General features: G+C 38.8%; 1 protein-coding gene across 1 annotated transcript in view; it reads right to left on the reverse strand.

Annotated features, from left to right (window-relative positions):
* The window catches only part of LOC114659356 (proteasome subunit alpha type-7-like), a 592,565-nt gene extending 569,245 nt beyond the window's left edge, over positions 1-23,320 (reverse strand). The window contains exon 1 of the mRNA XM_028811797.2: positions 23,301-23,320. The gene's annotated coding sequence lies outside the window, so the exon portion shown is untranslated. The remainder of the gene's footprint in view (positions 1-23,300) is intronic.
* Positions 23,321-23,656: the final 336 nt, after the last annotated feature.

The following is a 23,656-nucleotide window of genomic DNA, read 5'->3' on the forward strand; positions in this document are numbered from 1 at the left end:
AAAAAAAAAAGAGGCTCGCGCACAACAGCAAGGCACCCCCCCCCCCCTACAGGCACCGGACGGGAAACACACCAAGAGGGGGATTCAACAAGCCCATGGAACACAAAAAAAAGAACACAAAACCACCCCACAGACCCTACAAGCAAGGGACGGGACACACACAAAGAGGGGGATTCAACAAGACACAGGAACACAAAAAGAAAGAAGACGCTCGCGCGACAACAATCCTCAACCCCCCGCACACACACACACACACACACATCCATAAGAAGTGACACCCAAAGCCACATATTCTAAAGTGAACATCAACACCTTCACACTAGACAGCATAGGTGTCAGCATTGGTGGATCTCCTTACAATAAAGCACTATTAACCGTTCAACTGCAGAAAAAGAAACATATTAACAGTGACTGCGATCCTTTTTATTACTTATCCATATTTCGCATGCTGAGAAAGAAACAAGTCATGAATACACGGTCACGGGTACAAAACGAAAAGGAAAGGATAACAGGAACAAACACGAAAACGAAAGAAACAACAAAATAGACTGCTATGCAGCATAGGTGGATCTCCTTACAATAAGGCACTATTAACCGTTCAACCGCAGAAAAGGCTCCATATTAACAGTGAGTGCAATTCTCCTTATTACTTATCCATATTTCTAAAAGAAAAATGTCTCGACTCCAAAAACGCAAAGCTCAACTAAAGCTTCTAACTAACGATGTACCTAAAGTAAAAACTTTATGAACTGCATTAGATCCTACAATGGTTCATTTGCTTTTGCATATACCGGAGTAAATATCAGGCCACCAAAAGGCAATGGCCCATACTACTTTCGCATATGTGCACAATACTGCATCGCATTGGAACAGTGCACACTGAAACAAATCAACAACGCAAATATGCACAAATCTACATCCTAGATCCACATGACGCAAACTATCAATCAAAGTGCTGCATCGCAACAGGCACGGAATCAAAACGAAACACCTCCCGTCTCAGACATACGTTAATGGCAGCGAAGGCAACAACGGGCTTCTCACACAGCACAGGCAAATCGATTACAGCTCCAAAACAACACGTCCCAAATACTACACATGCAACAATGCGCCTCTCAAACGGCACAAGAAAAACATACACCAGTAAAATTCATTCGGATTAATGAATGTCATTTGCAATCATTGTCATTCAGTTCACTTCCCTGAAGAAACAACTGGAAATACAAGTAATACATTTACACGTTGTTGTCAAAAGGGTCAAATTAGACTGCCTTCTTTACATTCATATCCTGAATATCTACAGAAGCTTATAACTGACGATGTACCTGAAAGTGAAATCTTTATCAACTACATTAGATCCTACAAATCGGTATCCACTATGAACATTAACGGTGGCACTGCACGTGACATCCGTCTTGAAAAAATGTTGTTTATTGATGAATGTTCAATGGCATGAAGTCACTTACTCAACACCATTCATAAACTTCTACAAACGTTTATGAATAATAATATTCGATTTGAAGGAAAGGTACTTTTATGAGGAGGAGATTTTAGACAGTGATTAGCTATTCTTCCAGATGCCATGCACTCAGCTATTGTTCAGTGCACCTTAAAATACGCAGACAATTGGCATTGCTTTCAAAAGATACAGTTAGTAAAAAGATACGATGTCCAGAACCAGATCATAACAATTGCTTATTACAACTGAGAGATGGTACACTCACCAATACAGCTGGACTTCAGGCACATATTATTACAATTCCTCAAGCCTTTATCTGCGACAACTTAGTTACAGAGACATTGGAACAGCAATCTCATTAGACCAAATGCCCCTTTTAACACAACGCACTATATTATGTCCAAAAAATATTAATATGGAAAACATTAATACCCAAGTCATTCCATTACTTCCTGGAGAGACACAACTCTTTCTAAGCTCTGACAAACTTAACTCTGATCACAACAATAACCATCTTAAATGACCTTACAAGTTCTGAGCTGGAATTACCTTTTACACTTAAACGGCATGTACAAAGAAATTTTCAAATAAACCTTTACACTGTGCCACACACTTTATTGTTTGCTTTCTATTTGCATCATCTACACCGTCACACTATTCTATATCTCATTCATACATCACGCTCTTTGTCATTCCCAACACCAGGGGGTTGGCGAGCGAAGCGAGCAGGGGGCAGAGCCCCCTAGTATTTGAATAACAGGCAGGGATCAAACAATGTAAAAACAAAAGGGTTTGTTTAAGAATCCATCAGTTTGGATAAAGACCAGGCTGACCTTTCCAAGCAACTTTTAACCCCAATGCATAAGCAGTTAGTGGTCATAATCTCCAAAGACATGCCATAGAGATGCAAGAGTGCAGCAAAAAATGGTGCCAGAAACACGCATACAAGATGGCGGCGAAAATTATTACATTTAATAATATCAAATGTAAATTAAAATCCCAAAAGCTCAAAATTCTTAATTATAGGGCAGGATTGCCCCAAAAAGATGAAAGAAACATAGAAAAATGATAAACAGAGGGTTAATATTGTATAACAGGGTGGACGCATCCCATCTTGTCTTTGAGTTATAAAATGACTGGTCATTCCAATAAAGGATTATAATGTGAGTTAAAAAGTATGTCTAAATAGAGACAAAATACACATAATGTACCAAATTATAACACTGAGTCCTATGGCCATTACTCCAACATGGAACATCTGTGAGTAAAGGTGGGTAAACTGTTCACTGTTCAGTCACAGTTCCCTGAATCTTATCTGAGCAACTTGCAGTACACTGTAGTTTTGTGCAGAATCTTATCAGATCTCCTCCTAATTACATTCTGTAAAAATATTTTGAATGAAAATAAATGAGCCAAGTTGATCTACTTGGCCTGTTGTCATGAGAAGTGTTCTTATGATCTTCAGCGCTACTATTCAAGACATGGATTGTGTTGTTACAGCCTGGGTTTTTTTTGTTTATTGTATTTTCATTTTTGTCTTTCTTATTTGTCTTGTTTGTCATGCTTTGATTTTATTTCTAATAAATGTATTTATTTGTTATTTGTATTTGTGTGAGTCCAGTCCATTTGTGCTCAGTAGGTGATACCTCAAGAGGTTCAGCCATCCACGATGTAACTCAGCCTATTTAAGAGCCTTGTGAGAGGGTCTCGGCAGTTGTGCACTTAGTTTGTTAGGAGTCTTTATGTAAGAAGTGTTTCAGGTCTGATTCCTCATTTATGGATTTTTTTGATTGTGTTATCAGATTTTAAATGTGGATAGTGTTTTGGGACTTGTTCACCTGGGACTACATTTGTTTGTTTTTTTTTGATGATTTTGCCTTATTTTCCTATTTTTTTAGCTTCATTTATAAAATTTCTTATTTTGACCTGTCTCTACAAGCCAGAGTTTTATGATTCTCTCTCCCTTCTGAGGCATTTTGATACAATTTGAGATATCTTTGTTTTTGTTTTTTTTTATATTTTAAAGCCAGCTCCATATTTCTGGGTCCTACTTGACCAAAGCCAGCAGGATATACTTGAGAATTGGCTATATCTAAGAGGCTCTTCTGGGCAGACCACCAAAGTACCTGCCCTACTTTTGAGGTTATTTGTGGAGGTGTTTGTGGTAGAAATCAAACATGTTAATTAAAGAAAGAAACTTATCCTCTACCTGGACAATTCTGATAAAACCTTTTTGAGTCAGTAATCAGGCGATAAAAAAAGCTTGTCCATCTGCGTCATTTACTTACCTTTGTAGTATCATGCTGAAGAGGGAACCTCCATCCCAGCAGTCTGCTAAAGAATAATCAGAATGGTCAAAGACACAAATTGTAGAGGTTCATTTTGTAAATTATTGAATTTACATACGTGCAGTGTCAATCAATGCATACATTGACTCTGGTTGGTTCATTGGTCTACACACCCAAGTGACTTATTAAAAATAAAGGTCTGTTTAATTATGTTCTTATTCTTCTCCTATCCTTTGGATTTATCCATCATCCTTGAAATTTCTGCGCATATAACAGCTCTCCAGTCCTGTTGGTTACCTGCCAATCTCTAAGTCATCTTTTCATACATTTTGTGTATTACATCTTGGTCTTTGTTGTTCACTTGACCTTTACCTGTTTTCCTGATATGCCTGAACAAGATTCTGACATTAATTAACACTTTATGTTATTTATTTAAGTTGAATGCCATGCTACCCTAAAATTATTCTTTTACAACTTATGCTCTTTCACCATGTCTGGAACCCCAACATACAACACTTTTGATAAAACTTTAACAGCTAAATCTTATCATTTTCACTCTTTTTTTATTTTTCACCATGAAAGTAACACCACATATCTGTGATTCCATCCCACAACAGTCTGGACATACAGCCAACCTTCTAAGGTGAGAGAGTATGACCTCCCAAACAGCGTCAATGGAGATGGCTGGCTGCCCGCAGACCTCAGATATCCTGGGCTCGTGACAATTAGACCACACTGGAGGATGACTAATTATGTGGTATTCAATCCAACCATTCCTTTCTCTAGTGCAATGCTGAAGGCAGAACTGGGAGGGGGCTACACCATTACTGGGCACATCTCCCCTCACTCATACAAGGCCATTTTAGTGGCCGTAATTAGCAGAACAAAGATGTCTTTAGGTTGTGGAGGATAAGCTGCATACCCTGAGAAAAACCCAAGCGGATACTGGGAGGACCTGCAATCTCAACACATACAATAATGAAACAAATATTTGTAGTCTCCTGAATCTCTGATGCAATGTGATGCTTTTGAGCCCTGGAACAAAACTAGGTGGTGGACTGGTGCCCAGTGCTGCTGGGACAGGCTACGGCCGCAGCAACCCTGAAGTAATTCAAGTGGGCTTGAAAATGGTACATTAGATTAATTCACATGGAAAATACAGTCTAGACATTGCACAAACAGAATCCACCTAAAAGGAGGACAACAACAGCACTAAACTGAGCTCATTCTGATACCTTTCTGTGTGAATTTGAGGAAGTGAGCGATTGATTTGGTCGGATCTCTGCAAGTTGTAACCCTGAAATGGATAACAGTTGCATCCTATTTACCACTGAATAAGATACATTTTAAATTACTTGTAAGTTTTTTTTTCACTGCACGATGAAATGCAATGATCTATTAAGCCTAGCAAATAGTCAGTTTTATTAAAACACACAAGTGTTAAGCATGCTCTTTTAAAATGTAGAGTCTGTTACTGCAAATGAGTAAACGTGGGCAAGATAGAGAGGGGAAATTGAAACTGTAATTCCTTTGGTTGCCAACGCAACACGCCAATGGTGTCAAGCATTCTTTCAAAAAAAGTTAGCGGGATGCCTGAAAGGATTTTCATTTTCTTAATGACGGGTGTTACGTCTTAAGTAGAATGAACTGCTTCTTTCTTGAATTGGAATGGATGTGAAAAGAATGCTCAGTTGACTAGGGGTATCTTTTAGGAAATCAAGTCAGGTTGAGCTGCACTATTTGGGCTGCCAAATCCTTGGATGTGCATGTGTAGGTCAGGTCAGGTGTGGTCATCACACTCTGCTAGGACCACAGGTCATTAAAGCCCGATCAGTTTATAAATTAATGAAGAGAGAGTTGTTTCTATGGTATGGTTATTGTGAATCAATGAGCTGAGAAACTTTTACAGTATAGGCTACACTGCAAAAGCAAACTAAAAATACATTGAGGAAACCAATGGAAAAAAATGGTTTCTAACAGTCAGGTGGATACATAGAATTGCCCTGTAATATGTGCCCTTAATATTGGTCAAGTTCACCTTTCTTGGCGCTCCGTCTATCACCAGCCTGTTTATTACCTTTCCTGTCTTAACGCTATTCATGCATGTTATGGTTTTTATGACTAGAATACCTGATTTGGTTTGACTGCATTTTCCTGCTTTAAACTTCTAAAGACAAAATTGTTGAATTATAAGACAAAATGTTAGCAAAGACACAGGGGTGCACCTCAAAGGCAAAATAACAATACAAGGATGAGATAAGATAAGGGAATAACATAACGATGCACCTCAAAAGTAAAATAGCAAAGAAAGAACAGCTGAGTAGCTCAGCTCTTAATCATAAAAGAGTATTTAGGTAATAGATAGATAGATAGATAGATACTTTATTAATAGTTGCTATTTCTCACATGTATGATTAAATATAAATGAGTCTATTACTCAAACATCTCTGTACACCTCTATTTGTATTTGAGTGGCAACTGCAATGTACTTTTTCTTTTGTTCCTTTGCTTGTGTCTTAAGAGCTGTCACAATTCCAAGAGGCACTTGGATGGCTGCTAACTTACAGTATCTCGTCTTTTGTGAGTGGTTTGGTATCACCGTATTTACCAGTGCCGCCTCAATGTTCTATAGTCCTCCTTTACATGATGTCCGTTAAGGGCCACGGCCCACCTGCCAAGTTATTTTGCCTGCCTAAGGTAAAGTCATCCCTAATGGAGGATCGCAGGAATCGTGGAAAAGAGGGGTCCTTTCATCAGATTGGCTGGCCCAACAGTTTCAGCCGTGGAATGGCCAAATGGGGAGGCAGCTTGATGGATGAGGTCTCCAGAAGTCTAAAATTATCCAAATCGTATTATGTGATATCATCTACTGTTAAATTCTGCTCCGTACTTCAAAAAAAAAAAAAAATTATTTTTTATTGAGGATTTGTTCTGTTCTGTGTATTGTATTGTATTGACCCCCTTCTTTTGACCCCCACTGCACGCCCAACCTACCTGGAAAGGGGTCTCTCTTTGAACTGCCTTTCCCAAGGTTTCTTCCATTTTTCCCTACTAGGTTTTTTTGGGAGTTTTTCCTTGTCTTCTTAGAGAGTCAAGGCTGGGGGGCTGTCAAGAGGCAGGGCCTGTTAAAGCCATTGCGGCACTTCCTGTATGATTTTGGGCTATACAAAAATAAACTGTATTGTATTATATTGTATTGTTTTGCCATCTGAGATAAAAAAAGACATGACATCTTGGCTAGAGTTTGCCAGAAGACACATGGGAGACTGAAGTCAGCTGGATGAAGGGTCTGAGAAGACCACAACAGAGCTTTTTGGCTATCACATTAAACACCATGTTACACTGTACATTATCCAAATCACACTATCTCCACCATGAAGCATGGTGGTGGCAGCATTACGCTATCGTGATGCTTGTCAGCAGCATGCCCTGGGAGCCTTGTGAGGGTAATATAAATGCAGTAAAGTGCAGGAAAATCCTGGAAAAAAATCTAATGCAGTCTGCAAAGGAATGTGCACCTTAGGAGAAGATTTGCTTTTGTGGAGTCTGGATTTTGAGCATTAAGGATTCGCTCAATCTAATACCATTCCCAGACTAGGCAGGACCATGACCCTGGCGGGCACCACAGAACCAGAAAGAGCAGCCGTATGGGACCACAACTCCCATGCTACCCTGCAGGTTTACATATTGGGGCCCATTAGAAGGGATTCTGTTACCCAGCGTATCGGGGAACAGTCTCCCACTGTCCCGTATTTGTGGTCTCCTGAATGGGAAAGGGACTGGTACACCAGCCCAGTTAGGTTGTTTTCCCAGCCAACACATTCATCCATGGCTGCTAGGATGCCAGCTCTGGTGCACCTACTGCTGTAGAGTCCCTCCATATCCACCTCCTAGCACAGAAGGGGAAGATTTGCAGCTCCCTTCCTGAAAATGCAAAATGCATGCATTTGACTTAGAAGCCATGAAAGGGAGCAGGATCCACCAAACCCAGTACTCCAGCTGGTCCATCACAGACTGTATAAAAATACTAGGGGGCTCCGCCCCCTGCTCGGTTCACTCGCCCACCACCGGGTTTGGTTTACCGGCAGCCACCACTCCGGGAGAAGGAGGACTATGCTCGCCAGGAGGAGTGGTGGTGCAAAGGAGAGTGTGTTGTGGTGACTTTCTTTTGGGTGTTTTGGTGCTTTGGGACTGTGTTGTGCCTGTGGGACACGGGGATGACGTGCCCTACAGGTGAAGAAAGGTATAAGTTTCTTGCTTTTATACGTGCCTCCGGTGTGAGCCTGTGTCGGGTCAGGCTCCAATATAGCGCCTTTTGTTACAGGATGTACAAAGCTAATAGAGACCTGTGCATACAGACTCAAGGCTGTCAGTGCAGCGAAAAGTGCATTTACTAAAGACTGACTTGTGTTTTATATTTTTAATTAATTTAGATAACTTTGCAGAGGTCTGTTTTCAGTTTGACATTTTTATGGTGATCATTTTCCAAAAAGCCAAATGAAATCCGATGTGATTCAATGTTGTACAACAATAAACTCTGAAAACCCCAAGGGGGTGAATACTATTTATAGGCTCTGTAAAAATGTAACAAACCCATGTAATATAACTCAGGATTATGGATGACCATTCACTACTCTGGGGGTCTAGGAGGGAACCAACTCTGAACAAGGTGCCAGTCCTCTGCAGGTCCCATACTTTGGTATCACCAGGTAACTAACACACAGAGATTGGGCATAGGATTTGAAACCAGGATGGTGTCTCTGTGAGGCAGCAGTACTAACCTTTGTGTGCCACCTATGTTCAAATGAGCTGTTTGACCATAAATAATACATTTGATGGAAACTTGGATACAAAATCTTAGAAGTGCTCTTATTTGACTGTACAGAACGCTCCTCTGTAATTGTCTTGATGGCGCTGCAGTCATACTCTGATTAAGTGCAACCCAACACATGCAGGTGTGATCTGTCTGTCAGGCATCCATCTGTCTCTAAGTGAATGAGCACACAAGTAACGGGTAAGACGCCCATGTGGTTCAAGTCCCTCGTGTGCCACTTCTGTGAGGCAGTTCAGGTTTCAAAGCATCGTTTACACAACCCATGCATCAGGATGAATTCCATACAGCAGATACCATTGTGTGCCTTCTGGCTCTTCCGATAACAGATGTTAATCTTAATGTTGGAATCAGATCAAATGTTACCACATTAGATGCGGCATGGTCAACATCGTCCTGTAGGAAACCTGATGCTGCTACGTGCCATACATGCACTTTTATGGCAATATATTCATTTTCAGGAGGGCTGCAGTCCAGACAGTCCAAATGATTATCTGATTTAACCGTGAGATAATCTGACCAAGAGACTAATAATAATAATAATAATAATAGGTATATGGTTGGCTGGTGCATTTACTACATCCAAGTCTTTCCCCATCTCTGAAGGGCAAAAAGATCATCACATTGGAACCAAAGGATATTTTTTTAGCTTTGTTGTGTAGTCAGGCTTTGAAGAAGGGAGTATATAATTACAGCATGCGGACAGCATAAAAGGAAATAATCTATTGTGACAGACAGATATGGAGGTGGTGACAAAATGAATGTTCAATTAGAGTCACTTTTGAAGACTATGCTTGTAATGCAACAAGTTGATGGCTATACAGTGCCCTGGTAATGTTCACACTTTATTTTTATACAAACGTGAATCACGGTAGATTTCATTTGACATTTTTGATAACTGATCAAAGAAGTAGACTCTTTAATGACAAAGTGAAAACAGATCTCTGCAATGTGGTCTAAATTAAGCACAAATATAAGACACAATTGATCACAGTATTCAGCCCCTTCAAGTCAGTATTTAGTAGAAGCAGCCATGACAGCCAAGAGTCTGACTTTACACAGCTGGCCATTTCCCCATTCGTTTTTGTCAGGTTGCATGGAGATCGAGAGTGAACAATCATTTTAAAATCCCGCCAAAATTGAATTGAGATTTGGACTCAGCCACTCCAGGACATTAAAGTTGTTGTTTTCAAAAGTATCCCTGTTTTATCTTTGGCTTTATACTTGGGGTTGTCTTGCTAGAAAAAAATCTCCTCAAGTATGGGTTTCTTGCTGACTCCATCAGGTTTTTTTTCCTGGATTTCCCTGAAATTTGAGGCATTTACTTTACTCTCACAAGGTTTCCAGGGTCTGCTGCAGAGAAGCATCCCTACAGTGTGACTCTTCCTCCACCGTGCTTCACGGTGGGGATGGTGTGATTAGGGTAATGTGCACTGTTCAAACAGTGTTTAGTCTGAAGGCCAAAATGCTTCATTTTGTCTCATCAGACCAAAGAATCTTCCTTCAGCTGACTTTAGAACCTCCCATGTGCCTCCTGTCAAACAACATGGGACCTGAAATGTGACACATGGCATCCATTGGCTGACCCCTGTTACTCCAGCGGAAGTCGTTTTTCTGTTGTTCCAATCCTCTTTCCTTAAGTTTGGTTCCTTAAGAGTTGTTCCTTCCAGGACACCATTTGTGTAAGCAGAGCACAGCGGCCCTCAGTGGTCTCCAATTACTCACACTGGTAATTAAGGTAGAAGTCTGGTGACCAGTGTGAGATCTTCTTTTACAGTACAGAATTTTAAAGACATGTTGACTATGCTGTGCAATTCATCTGCCCCATACTCAATATATACCATAAGACATATTCAATATAACATTCTCAAATGTCACTGATCCAATCCAGGCAGGAAACAACTTTGGACAGGGTGCCAATCCATCGGAGGACCCACACTTGGCCAATATGGAAACAACAGAATGTAAGCAGCATGTGTTTAGGTATCTCTGAGGAATACCTGGACTCAAATCCAAAATGGTAGATCTGTGAGGTGGCAGTGCAACCAACTGTACCACCACTACCTACTAATATATTTTTTCATAACTAATAATCTCAGAGGTTAGCAGGGCTTACAGGACTCTGATTCAATGAAGTGTTGACCACTCTGCCATCTGAGATAAATCAAGTGCTACAACTGCACACATATATGGATGTCAAGAAAAGGAACTGAACTCATTGTGTTTGGTATCTCATATTAGCGGAAATGAGGTACACATTCATCCACCAATCCGTATTGTGTACCCTCTTATTCAAGGATAATGTGAAGGCAAGTCAACACCTAATAGTCAGAATGAAATCGAATAAATTAATGACCTACAGCAGATTAAAAAGAAACAAATTAGACAAGCACTCTTGATTTAGGACATAAAAATGAATGACTTCACCTTTTGAGAAGGACATTGGCATCATGGTGAACTCACCACTATCAAGACAGTGTGAAAGCAATCACAGAACCTAATATGATGTTGGGCTATGTACTGTAGCATGATGTGTGGAGTTCAAGTCAAGGGAGGTTAAATTTGTTATTTTTGCTCATCAGTCTAAACTCAGTAATGACAAATTGACAACAGGTTTTTAGAAAGGTATGCAAATTTATTAAAAATCAAAAACTGAAATATCTTAGTCATATAAGTATTCAGACCCTTTGCTGTTTTTTTTCCAGATTGTGGTCTAGTACATCTGGTTTGCTTTAGAATTGCGTCCAAAACTTGACTGGAGTCCACCTATGACAAACTGAATTGACTGGACATCGCTTAGAAAAGCACACACCTGTATATAAAAGGTCCCACAATTCACACTGCATGTCAGGACAAAACGTGAGCCATAAAGTCCAAGGAACTCCCTGTAGACCTCCATGATCAAATTGTGGTGAGGCAAAGATAAGGGCAAGAGGATAAAACCATTTATTAAGATTTCAGTGTTCCCACAAGTATAGCAACTGCAATAATGAAATGGAAGAAACTTGAAACTATCAGGTCTCTTCTTAAAGCTGGCCATCTGGCTGAACTTACTGTAGTAACCAGGCAAGAATGGCGTTGGTTAGGGAGGTGACCAAGAACCCAATGGTCATTCTAACAGAGCTGCAGAAGTCTTCTGCCAAGGAACAAAGGGTGACCATGTAGCAACGTTATGTGACTTAAGAACTTCAACTCTCAGCAGCCCCTGCTGTGGCCCTGACTGGATGTCTAAGGAGAGCGCAGGGGTTGTATAAAGGGTAGCCGGCTAGTCAGTAAGGGGGTTCAGAAGTCTGGAGTTTGTGTTTAGTTTTCTGTTTTGCTGTCAGTACCTTCTGCCTTTGGATTATCGCTTTGTCTGGATCACCACGCTTGTATGAATGTATAGATTGCTCTATGCCCGCCTGTCATGTGAGTACTGTGTAGGACTGGTTTTCATTCTTTGTCAAAGGTAGCACTCCCATCACCCATCTCATCACCCCTCAACGCATCAGGAATACCAGTGGGACTTTTTTTACATTACTTACTGTGAGCTGTTCTCTGGTTTATGTCTTCTGCATCATTTCAGACAGTGTATTGGACATGGTGTTTGCCGTGCATTTGCTGTTTACGGGTTTTGTTAAACAGTCATATGAAAAAGTTTGGGAACCCCTCACAGCCTGCATAATAATTTACTCTACTTTCAACAAAAAAGATAACAGTGGTATGTCTTTCATTTCGTAGGAACATCTGAGTACTGGGGTGTTTTCCGAACAAACATTTATAACGAAGCATTATTTAGTTGTATGAAATTAAATCAAATGTGAAAAACTGGCTGTGCAAAAATTTGGGTACCCTTGTAATTTTCCTGATTTGAATGCATGTAACTGCTCAATGCTGATTACTTGCAACACCAAATTGGTTGGATTAGCTCATTAAGCCTTGCACTTCATAGACAGATGTGTCCAATCATAAGAAAAGTCAATTGCAAGGTGTGCTTCCCTTTGACTCTCCTCTGAAGAGTGACAGCATGGGATCATCAAAGCAACTCTCAAAAGACCTGAAAACAAAGATTGTTCAGTATCATGATTTAGGGGAAGGCTACAAAAAGTTATCTCAGAGGTTTAAACTGTCAGTTTCAACTGTAAGGAATGTAATCAGGAAATGGAAGGCCACAGGCACAGTTGCTGTTAACACTAGAATTCCCAGAGCCTACGAAAAAACTTGTATATCATTCCCACCTTAAATTGCTTCACACCTCTCCATCAGCGTCTTTTGTCCTGTAAATGTGTTGATAAGCAGCAAGCAGCCTGCTATCACATCTCCCACTGTCGCATAGTTTTCTCAGCTCAAGTCTGTTTACCTGCATGTCAGTTGCTTGGAGTTGTATTGAGTGAGAAGTCAAGCAAAATGACACCTTTTATAAATACTATATCGTTATTTGGAACACATGCATTTCATGTGTGTTCTGTGTCTACAAAAATCTATGTACAGTAAACACATCGTTAAAATAGAAACATTTTTCATGTTTTAGTAATAACTGACAAAATGTCGACATGAAGTGTTTAATATGTGATGCCTAAAGTCCAAATATCAAATAAACACTTTCACAAAAGGTACAAATATAACAGAACAAGTACGCTTCTATTCAAGAATATAACTGCAGAAAAAGAACCCGCGTTAGGGTGCGACATTGACATGCATTTTGCATAAAGAACATCTGTATGGCAGGGTGATGAGAAAGAAGCCCTTTCTGCACTCACACCACAAATAGTATGCTTGTTGTATGCAAATGCTCATTTAGACAAGCCAGATTCATTTTGGAACAAAGTGCTTTGGACTGATGAGACAAAAATTGAGTTATTTGGTCATAAGAAAAAGCGCTTTGCATGGCGGAAGAAGAACACCGCATTCCAACAAAAACACCTACTACCTACTGTCAAATTTGGTGGAGGTTCCATCATGGTGTGGGGCTGTGTGGCTAGTTCAGGGACTGGGACCCTTGTTAAAGTCGAGGGTCGGATGAATTCAACCAATAACAACAAATTCTTTAGGATAATGTTCAAGCAACATTCACAAAGTTGAAGTTACGCAGAGGTTGGATATTCCGACAAGACAATGACCCAAAACACAGTTCGAAATCTACAAAGGCATTCATGCAGAGGGAGAAGTACAATGTTCTGGAATGGCCGTCACAGTCCCCTGACTTGAATATCATCGAAAATCTATGGGATGATTTGAAGAAGGCTGTCCATGTTTGGCAGCCATCAAATTTAACTGAACTGGAGAGATTTTGTATGGAAGAATGGTGAAAAATACCTCCATCCAGAATCCAGACACTCATCAAAGGCTATAGGAGGCGTCTAGAGGCTGTTATATTTGCAAAAGGAGACTCAACTAAGTATTGCTGTAATATCTCTGTTGGGGTGCCCAAATTTATGCACCTGTCTAATTTTGTTATGATGCATATTGCATATTTTCTGTTAATCCAATAAAATTAATGTCACTTTTACATAAGGCATGCCATATATTAAAAGGAAGTTGCTACTTTGAAAGCTCAGCCAATGCTAAACAAAAATCCAAAGAATTAAGAGGGGTCCCCAAACTTTTTCATATGACTGTATGTATGGTCACTGGCAGGAGACTGAGGGAGGGATTGTTTTGCCCATTGTTTAGTTGATTATGTCCTGTTATTTTTGTTTAATACATTTGTGTTGATTACTGTTTAATCCATTTGTTTCTGTGTCTCTGTGTGTGAGTTGTGCGAGTATGGCCAATGCTAGGTGTATTCCTGGAGTCCCCACCAAAATAATAAATAAATCACCATCCTTGCAGCTGTGTGAATCTTAGCAGAACTGCACCTGCTGCAACCATCTCAGCAGCATTCCATCAATTTATGGTAGAGTGGCCGGGTGGAAGCTACTCTTGAGTAAAAGACAAGTTTGTTAGGCTGAATGGTCGATTCTCATCACAGTTGTTCTAATCTCCTAATTTACAATTGTAATGCAAAGGTTTAACTGACAAAAAATAATTGAAGGAAAAACATACTGAAAGAAAGCATACAGTAAAAGCAAGTCCCTGTTTATTAGGTCCACATCAACTTGAATGATTGTCAGATTTCTGGAGACCATGGCTGTTGAAGGGTTTGATGAACTAATTTTTACTGAATTATTTTGTAATTTGGCGAGGACTGTTTTATTTTTTTAAAACTGTACTTGTCTTGCTTGATTTCAATATAAATCTTTTTGTCAAAAATGTTTTGTCAAGGAGCACACATGGATGAAAAGAGCACCTGTTCTGGTCCTTGAACTCAGTCCCTACACTCTTACAGTAAGTTGGATTCCTCTGTTGCTTCCCCACCGATCGTCTCACACATTTTCTTTTTCATATCATCATTGTACGTGCAGCCAGTGCTGTGACTCAAATCAGACCCACTAGAAACCTGTCTATAATGGCTTAAGCAACTGACTCCGAGATGAAAGGTGAACTGCTAAGTACAAACAAGGACTGAGGAGGCCAGATTTTCTAATGGGATGTCCGAGCTACAAATGACAATATAAAATCATCTCTTATTATTACAGAAAAACACAAATTCAAGTGGCCACACTGTGATGATAATCAAGCTGTTTACTCTACTTGCTGTGCTTAATCAATACTACAGGGTGGGGATGTGTGCTCCCTCCACATTAGCTCAGTCTGTACAATACAATTCAGAAGTGATGCATTGACATTCAATTAGTTAGAATTGTGTTTCTTCCTCTTCTGTCTTTCCATTTCCAATATTCGATTTAGTGAGGTAAGTACTGTGGAAAAGCTCTCCACAACACCCACATCAGAAACTGGACAAAATTTATAGAATTTTGTGGCTGAATTCTGCTATAGTTATATTACTACTATACCACATTTTATTTATAAATAAAATTTCCCGTCTCTGAAAGAAACAGTAGGTATATGTGACATTGGATACAAATGTTTCCTTACAAAATAACCGTATTTGATCATCGTCAATAGTGACCATTTATCATCACATTGTTTTTGAAGGTTTTTCATGTTTCTTGTTAAGCTCCTGCCATGAAACACAGAGGCATGCAACATTTAAGCTTATAGTTCATGTTGTTAGTCATAAAATAGTCTCACTGAGAGAGCCATAAGAGAATTTTACTTAAAAGTGGGTGGGAACAACTAGACGGCTGTCACATTTCGAAACCAATCCAACGCCGCTCCAAGTGGGGCGGTGATTTCAAACTACAAAGTGCTCTTGTTAACCCGGTCAGACAGAGAGACAGCTTCTGATTATGATGAACAGTCAAAAAGGCTCCTAAAAACCCTATTAGACATATAAATGTATGTGTGCAGAGAGCACATTGCACATGTTAAAAATAAACCTTTCTAAAGCATCAAATTATACATTGGCATTTAAACAAAACACCCAAATCAACAAATCTACCTAATGACACCATTAAAGGCACAGAAATGTAACATTAAGGTCTAACTGGAAATGCAATGACAAATGTGTGTAGCTGCGGTGGTCTACATGTTTGTGTCTTTCGGTCTGTCTCCTATGTCATTTCAATGTACAAATTAATCATTAAGCTTCAGTTACCTTGTCATTTTAACTTTTTATTTTCTCACAGCGTCAAGTTTTCTGGTCAGTTTCATTTGCTCTCCGGCATTTTAAAGTGCACAAATTGGAGGAATTAGGGTGGGTTTTTTTGGATTGTGCCCCATGGGCATATCTTGTGCAGCAGTGGATTTCACCGCCATTCACTACACACTTTTTAACAAGTTGTCCCCAGACGTGCATTCTCTTTTGAGAATCACATCTGTCCACCTTGAGACCTGTCACACAAAAATGAATTTAATCAGATTGTAGTTACATTAAGCTGTATATACTGACCAGGAGCAGGTGCCATTGCTTATTTGTATTCCATCAAGAATGAGTCTGCTATGTGGTTTTCCATCAGTGCAGACTCTCGGTGTTAACTCCAAGATGAGTAATTGAACTTCAAAAGCCAATTCCCATTTCAGCATGACAACAATTTTTTCAGCTAAAAATCAGTGGAAAAGCAGTAGAAAACTCAGGCAAGGATATTTGTATTTTGAAGGACACTACAGATGCTCTTCTTTCATGATTCTGCCATTGTTCAGGATAACCAGATAGCGCTTACCTGTCAATAAAAATATGGAAGTTGAAAAGGGCTACTTGTTCAACTGGTTTTGAATTGCACCCTTACAACTTTAGAGAACTGGGCCAAAAGCTTCTCAAACATTTTCTACTTTTCCACATGGACTTTTTTGTCCATTACTTGTCACCTCTAAATTGGCCTTGCATGAGTGAGTGCTCTCTGGGGTGTCTGGCGTCCCACCCTGGGATGGTCCCTGCTTTGTGTCTTTTGTTGCCAATATTGATTGGCTACATGTGAGGGTACAAAGGCTGGATATATTGGGGTTGATGGAACACTTGATTTAAGAATAACAGTCTCTTGTGAATTGTATCTTTGGCACTGTTTATCAATAGGTGGTAGCAACCTGCTGTCTGAGTTTTTCGTTTTGTATTGCTGATTGCACAACCTATGTAAAAAGTAAAGAAATAAGGCAGAAAAAAGCACATTTTCTTTAGATGAAGTAAGAGGATTAATAGCGATAAGTAACAACTCATGCACCAATGAGACATTTAATAAAGAAATGTCTTCACCAAAAGTGGGTTTTTAATGTGATTCCAAATGAGATAATTTCTCAGAGCAATTCTCCAGAAAACCTGTTAGTCAGCCCACTTATCTTTAAGAGCAACAAAAATGATAATTATGGCTTATTACTGATTTTGCAGTACTCCAGTAGCTGCCTACTTTATTAGCAAGCTTGATGAAGTGTAATAACTTGCATATCATTTGCATTGCATTTCACTGCTACTACTCACAGGATTTTATTTTTCTGGAAAAAATAAAACATTATGCTTTACATTTTAAGTGGAAATACAGTAGCTAATAATAGTTGGATTCAAAGATTAAGTTAGAATAGTACCATTTCTTTTAAGAAATTCACTCTAGCTTTGTGGGTCTTTCCTTCAATGACATCTTGTCAGGATAGTGATGTGGCTCTCTTATGTGCAAGTCTTTGTGAGGAGCCTGAGAGCTGATGGCCTGATCAGCTTACACCACTTACATTGCAACTCAGAAAATGGCAAAGCAGTGCTGGAAACACATGGTTACTTTATTACTGTTGTATTGACCAAAAAAATAAACTGAATGACAAAAGGAAAACAAGGCTACTGTATTCCTCAAGCACAACAACTAAACTCTTATGGCATCCCATCCAGACATTTTTAATACACTGTTAGGGTCTTTGCTCCTACAGCAGGACTTGGGGATGGTTTAACATTTTACATCACTTTGTGTTAAGAAACACTTCCTGAATTTCATCTTGAATGCACTCCTCCTTAATTTCCCCCTCAGTATTCCTAAATATGTAATTAACGACTTAACTCAAAGATTCTGCTGGATCAGGCTTACTTTGAAAATGCTGAACATGTCTCAATGTAGCCGCATCTGTTCTGGGCTAAAGAGAGTGCATGTCAAAGCAAGCCGTAGTCTGAGCTACTGCTATTGACCCTCTTGTCCACACAAAACATACTATTGCTGGACAATGTAGCAACAATCAGATGAGGAGACAGATTGCCTTTAGGATGAACACTACTAACCAGAAACTGAAATTTTATTTCAAAACCAGTCACAAATATTACTAACACATCCCTGACCTGCTCTGTAAAACAGAATGGATTGGTGGTTACCTGTCTCAGGAGTTTCACATGACATCTGATTGGTCAGACCTTGTTTGTTTTGACTAGAACTGATTTGATTAGTGATTAAATGTAGTGTGCTGATATATACTCACTGCCCTGAAATGACTATGTAAACTAAACCCCAGAGAAATCAGTCACACCTCAAACATGGGACACCAAGACTAGGGCTGACATATGGGATGTTTGGTCATCTAAGGACAGCCTGACACAAATTACATCAGTAACCTGCTCCATCACTATGATTCTGTTTGCCCACCAAGGTCCATTGATTCTGGCAGTCTCACTGTGCCCCAAACTAACCTGTGCTCTATGGGTGTAAGAGCCTTCAGCTCTACAGTGCCCAGGCTTTGGAATGACCACCCTAAAGTAATAAGATTATTATTAAGAAAACAACTTCAACATGTGTTAATGTACCCTGACATTCTGATCCTTCTCTCAGTTTACCCTCTTTCTGCTGATGCTCAAGATGATTTGCGTTTGTATCACAGATCATGTTATTTGTTCAAGGTTTTCTTGTAGTGTTTGTACCTTGTATTTTATTCTGGTTTATTGTCCCTTACTACTATTTCAATGCTTTGTATATCTTGTATTTATCTTTATTTAGTGTTTCACTTTTTGTATCATCTGTTGTTCTTTCTAAATTTCTGTGAAACACTTTGAACATGGGAAAGGTTCTGTATAAATAAAATGTACTGTATTAATAATTACAGTGATGCTTGTTTTGTGCAATAAATAAATACATAAAGTCTCTGGTATACAGTTTAGGTGCTTGCAGATCAAAGGATATTTGTACTGAACATTTATAGGCTCTCACTGTAATGGACTTCTAACCGTAACAAACTGTAAATAAATTGTTACACTCTACAAAACTCATTCCTATCTACATGCAGAGTTTATTGGCATTTTGATTTGTAGGATTAATTCCCATCTGTTTATATTAAAGGCAACTTTTTTGTGTGTGAAATTGTTACCTGAATGGAAAATGAGTAAAAAAATATATAAAACCATAACTTCATTACATCTTGCCTGAAGAAGGGGCCTGAGTTGCCTCGAAAGCTTGCATATTGTAATCTTTTTAGTTAGCCAATCAAAGGTGTCATTTTGCTTGACTTTTCACTACATTCATAATGGCTAACACGGTACAACATCCTAGTACTAAAAACATTACTGAAATAGAAGCCAATACATATGAGCATATTGTTTCTACAAAATATAATACAAGTCATTTTTTCAATGTTAAATACATACTGTAAATGACACAGACTGTCTTGATGTAAAAATGCAGTTGGTTATTTATAAATGCCAAAATTTAAAAAAATGCAAGTTAGCAATGTTTAATTTGCATTCACACCTATAAACACGATGCAGTTTAGAATCCACAGCCTTTGCAACTCCAAAAACAGAGTACTAATTCTGTTAGCTAATGAGAAGTCAAGCAAAATAACACCTTTTATTGGCTAACTAAAAAAATTACAATATGTAAGTTTTTGATAAGTTTTTGAGTCAACTCCGGCCCCTTCTTCAATAAAAGATATCATTTTGCTTGACTTCTCATTACATTCATAATACCTAACAGGGTACAACACCCTAGTACTGCTGTTAGCTAAAATAACCCTAATCAAAGAGCACCTTCACAATTACCCAAGAGGAAGAATCACATACTTTAAAACCCAAATTAAAAGAATTGCTGAGTTTAGTCTGGCAGAAAAATATTTGCATAGAGCAGATGACAGATCTGTTCCTGCTTAGCTGCTTAGACATGATATTGGAGTCGCCTAAAGATGTCAAGATTACTATTTAGGAAATGCCTAAAACTGTATTGAAGAGCCCTCTTGTGGTTATTTCAATGTGGATAGTACAAATATTAAACATCTCTGCCAAGTCATTTGTCATAATTTCGTAAATAAAGAGGATGTGTTTAAATTGTAATGTATGTGCTCTGCTATAATTTAATGTCTATGTGCTGAATTATTTTTGAAATATCTCAAATGATATCTAAAGAATCATTCTCATCAGTCTGACAAATATTAAAGATAGAAGATGCAGATAAAAAATCATTGTCTGCTGTCATAAATGAATATAAATCTTCTGATAACTCCTTTCTAAAAGATTAAACTAAGATGAAATAACTCACCCCAAATAACTAAAGGCTGTTATGCTCTTCCACAGTCCTTTCATTAACATTCTGTTTGCTCTTATGGAAAATGCAATCATAAAAGTATGTGTCTAATCCATCCATCCATCCATCCATCCATTATCCAACCCGCTATATCCTAACTAGGGGTGTGCTGGAGCCAATCCCAGCCAACACAGGGTGCAAAGCAGGAAACAAATCCCAAGCAGGGCGCGCACACACACACACACACTCACCCACACACCAAGCGCACACTAGGGACAATTTAGAATTGCCAATGCACCTAACCTGCATGTCTTTGGACTGTGGGAGGAAACCGGAGTACCATATAGACATGGGAAGAACATGTAAACTCCATGCAGGGAGGACCCGGGAAGTGAACCTAGGTCTCCTTACTGCAACACAGGTGGCACAGTGGTAGTGCTGCTGCTTTGCAGTAAGGAGACTGTGGAAGATTTTGGGTTCGCTTCCCAGTTCCTCCCTGTGTGGATAGCGCTTTGAGTACTGAGAAAAGCGCTATATAAATGTAATGAATTATTATTAATGAATTAAGGCAGCAGCGCTACCACTGTGCCAATGAAAAATAAAAAAAAGACAAAAAATAAAAAAAAGCAAATATGTGTTTACTTGTTTGGTACGCAGATCCACACCATTAAACCTCACTCTGACAGATTAAGCACAGATTCCCTATTTGTGCAGGGGAAGACCACCAGCTATGCTTTGTTCATGAAATTTGACCCTACTTGCTGTTTCTTTGGGAAGTGGCCCTAGGGGTCATTGTTGTGACTTGACACAGGTATGTGACCCATGGTGGATTTAGACAGTGAAATTTCAGTTTGCAGCCAACATTTTTCCCCTTGGGGAATTCATTTAGTGACTGCACCTGCACTACCCCACACAGCCCCTCTGCATACCATTACATTTGCGGACAGGTAAGCCTCAAAGGCTGTCGGACATATAAAAACAGATTTCTGCAATTTCTTATTATTTTATATCATTAAATACAGACATTTAGTTAGTTATGCTTTTTTATAAAATGCTTTGAACATTTCTGAAATATACTGTGTTATCAGCAGTCGAAGCTCCACAACCTCTGAAGAAGCTTTGCTCAAGAGCAGCTCTTCTTCAGTAAACGTCATGCATGAAAATGAACAAGACTTTTTAAATGCTTCCAGAGTGCTACAATTTTATTTGGGTTGATAATGAAACAAAGTAAAGTGATTCTTTCAACAATGCAATAGGATAAAAAACAAAAAATGATCCTCAACATTTGACTGGAACATCTTTTTTTTACCTTTTATTTATATTCAGTATTCAAGTATTTGGATAGTGACATAATTTAGTTCATAATTTTGGCTCTATGTGCTACCAGAATGGATTTGAAATGAAAAAGTGATTACATGATTGAAGTATATGCTTTCAGCATTAATTCAAAGGGTTTAACACAAATATCATATGATCCATTTAGGAATGACAGACATTTTTTCTGCATATGCTCTCCATTTACGGGGGCTCAAAAGTATTTGGACAATTGACTGACAAGCTCTTCCAAAGTCAGGTATGAGCAGGTCCCTCATTATTTTATTAACTATTAAGCAAGTGAAAGGTCTGGAGTTGAATCCAAATGTGGAATTTTCATTTGGAAGCTGTCTCTGTGAACTCTCATTGTGATGTTCAAAGAACTGTCCATGCCAGTAAAAACAGGCCATCATTAGGCAGCAAAAACAAAACAAACCCATTTGAGAGATAACAGAAACATGAGGAGTGGTCAAATCAACCATCTGGTACATTTTTAAAGAGAAGGAACAAACTGAAGAGCTCAGCAACACCAGAAGGCCTGGACAACCATGGAAGACAACTGTGCTGGATCATCACAGAATTCCTTCCATGGTGAAGAAAAACCAATTCATGATATTTAGCTAAACCAAGAACAATTGCTGGAAGGTTGGTCTATCATTGCCAAGGTCTACAATCAAGAGAAGACTTCACGAAAGTAAATACAGAGGGTTTAAAACAAGGTGCAAACCAATGGTAATCCTCAAGCATAGTGAAGGACAGAATAGACTTTGCCAGAAAAAAAAATACAGTTTTGGAACGGTTTTCTTTGGACAAATGAAATTAAGATCAATACTTATCAGAATGATGGATAGAGAAGAGTATGGAGAAAAGGAATGGCTCATTGGTGAAACATGGTGGAGGCAGTGTTATGGCATGGGCATGCGTGACTTCCAATAGACGTGGGTCACTGTTGTTTATTGATGATAGGACTGCTGACCAAATAATAATAATAGCATAATGAACTTAAATGAATTTGAAGTGTACAGGGCCATACTGTCTGCTCAAATTCAGACAAATGTTGCAAAACAGATAGGATAACACTTCACAGTACAGATGGCCAATGAGCCAAAATATACTGTGAGAGCAAACCAAGTGCTTTTCAAGGCAAAGAAATGGAATATTCTTCAATGACCAAGTCAATCAACGAACCTCAACCCAATTGGATATGCATTTCACTTGCTGAAGACAAATCTGAAAGCAGAAAAGTCCAATGATCAAGCAGCACCTGAAGATGGCTGTATTAAAGGCCTGGCAAAGCATCAGTTGGATGGAAATCCAGCACTTGGAGAAGGCCATGGGTTCCAGACTTCAGACAGCCATTGTCAGGAAAGGATGGTCAATCAAGTATTGAAAACGATTCTTATATTTATGATTATGATAGTCAGTCCAAATTCTTATGAGCCCTTGAAAACGGGGGGACTATGTATAAAAATGTCTGTCTTTTCTAAATGGCTCATACAGTGTCATTGTTAAACATCTTAAATTAAAACTGAAAATCTATAGTTCAATCATGAAATGATTTCTTCATTTCAAATCCACAGAGTCAAAATTATGAAAATTGTATCACTGTTCAAATACTAATAGTCCTAACAGTATGCTAGTGCAAACATTGTTGTAACATGTTCATAAATAACCAAACAGAGCATTGACATTTTAGAATTTATGATTAATGGCCACAAATTTTAGTTACATCCAATCTTTTCTTCTCAATAGATTAAAAAAATAACCAATATATGTTGTAGAAAAACAAATAATGGATATTATGTGTCTTGAAGAACAAGAAAAGCTTTAAAAAGAACAGGCCACTCAGCCCAACATACCTCTTGTTTTC

The sequence above is a fragment of the Erpetoichthys calabaricus genome, chromosome 10, assembly GCF_900747795.2.
Source record: "Erpetoichthys calabaricus chromosome 10, fErpCal1.3, whole genome shotgun sequence".
Taxonomy (NCBI): Eukaryota; Metazoa; Chordata; class Cladistia; order Polypteriformes; family Polypteridae; genus Erpetoichthys; species Erpetoichthys calabaricus.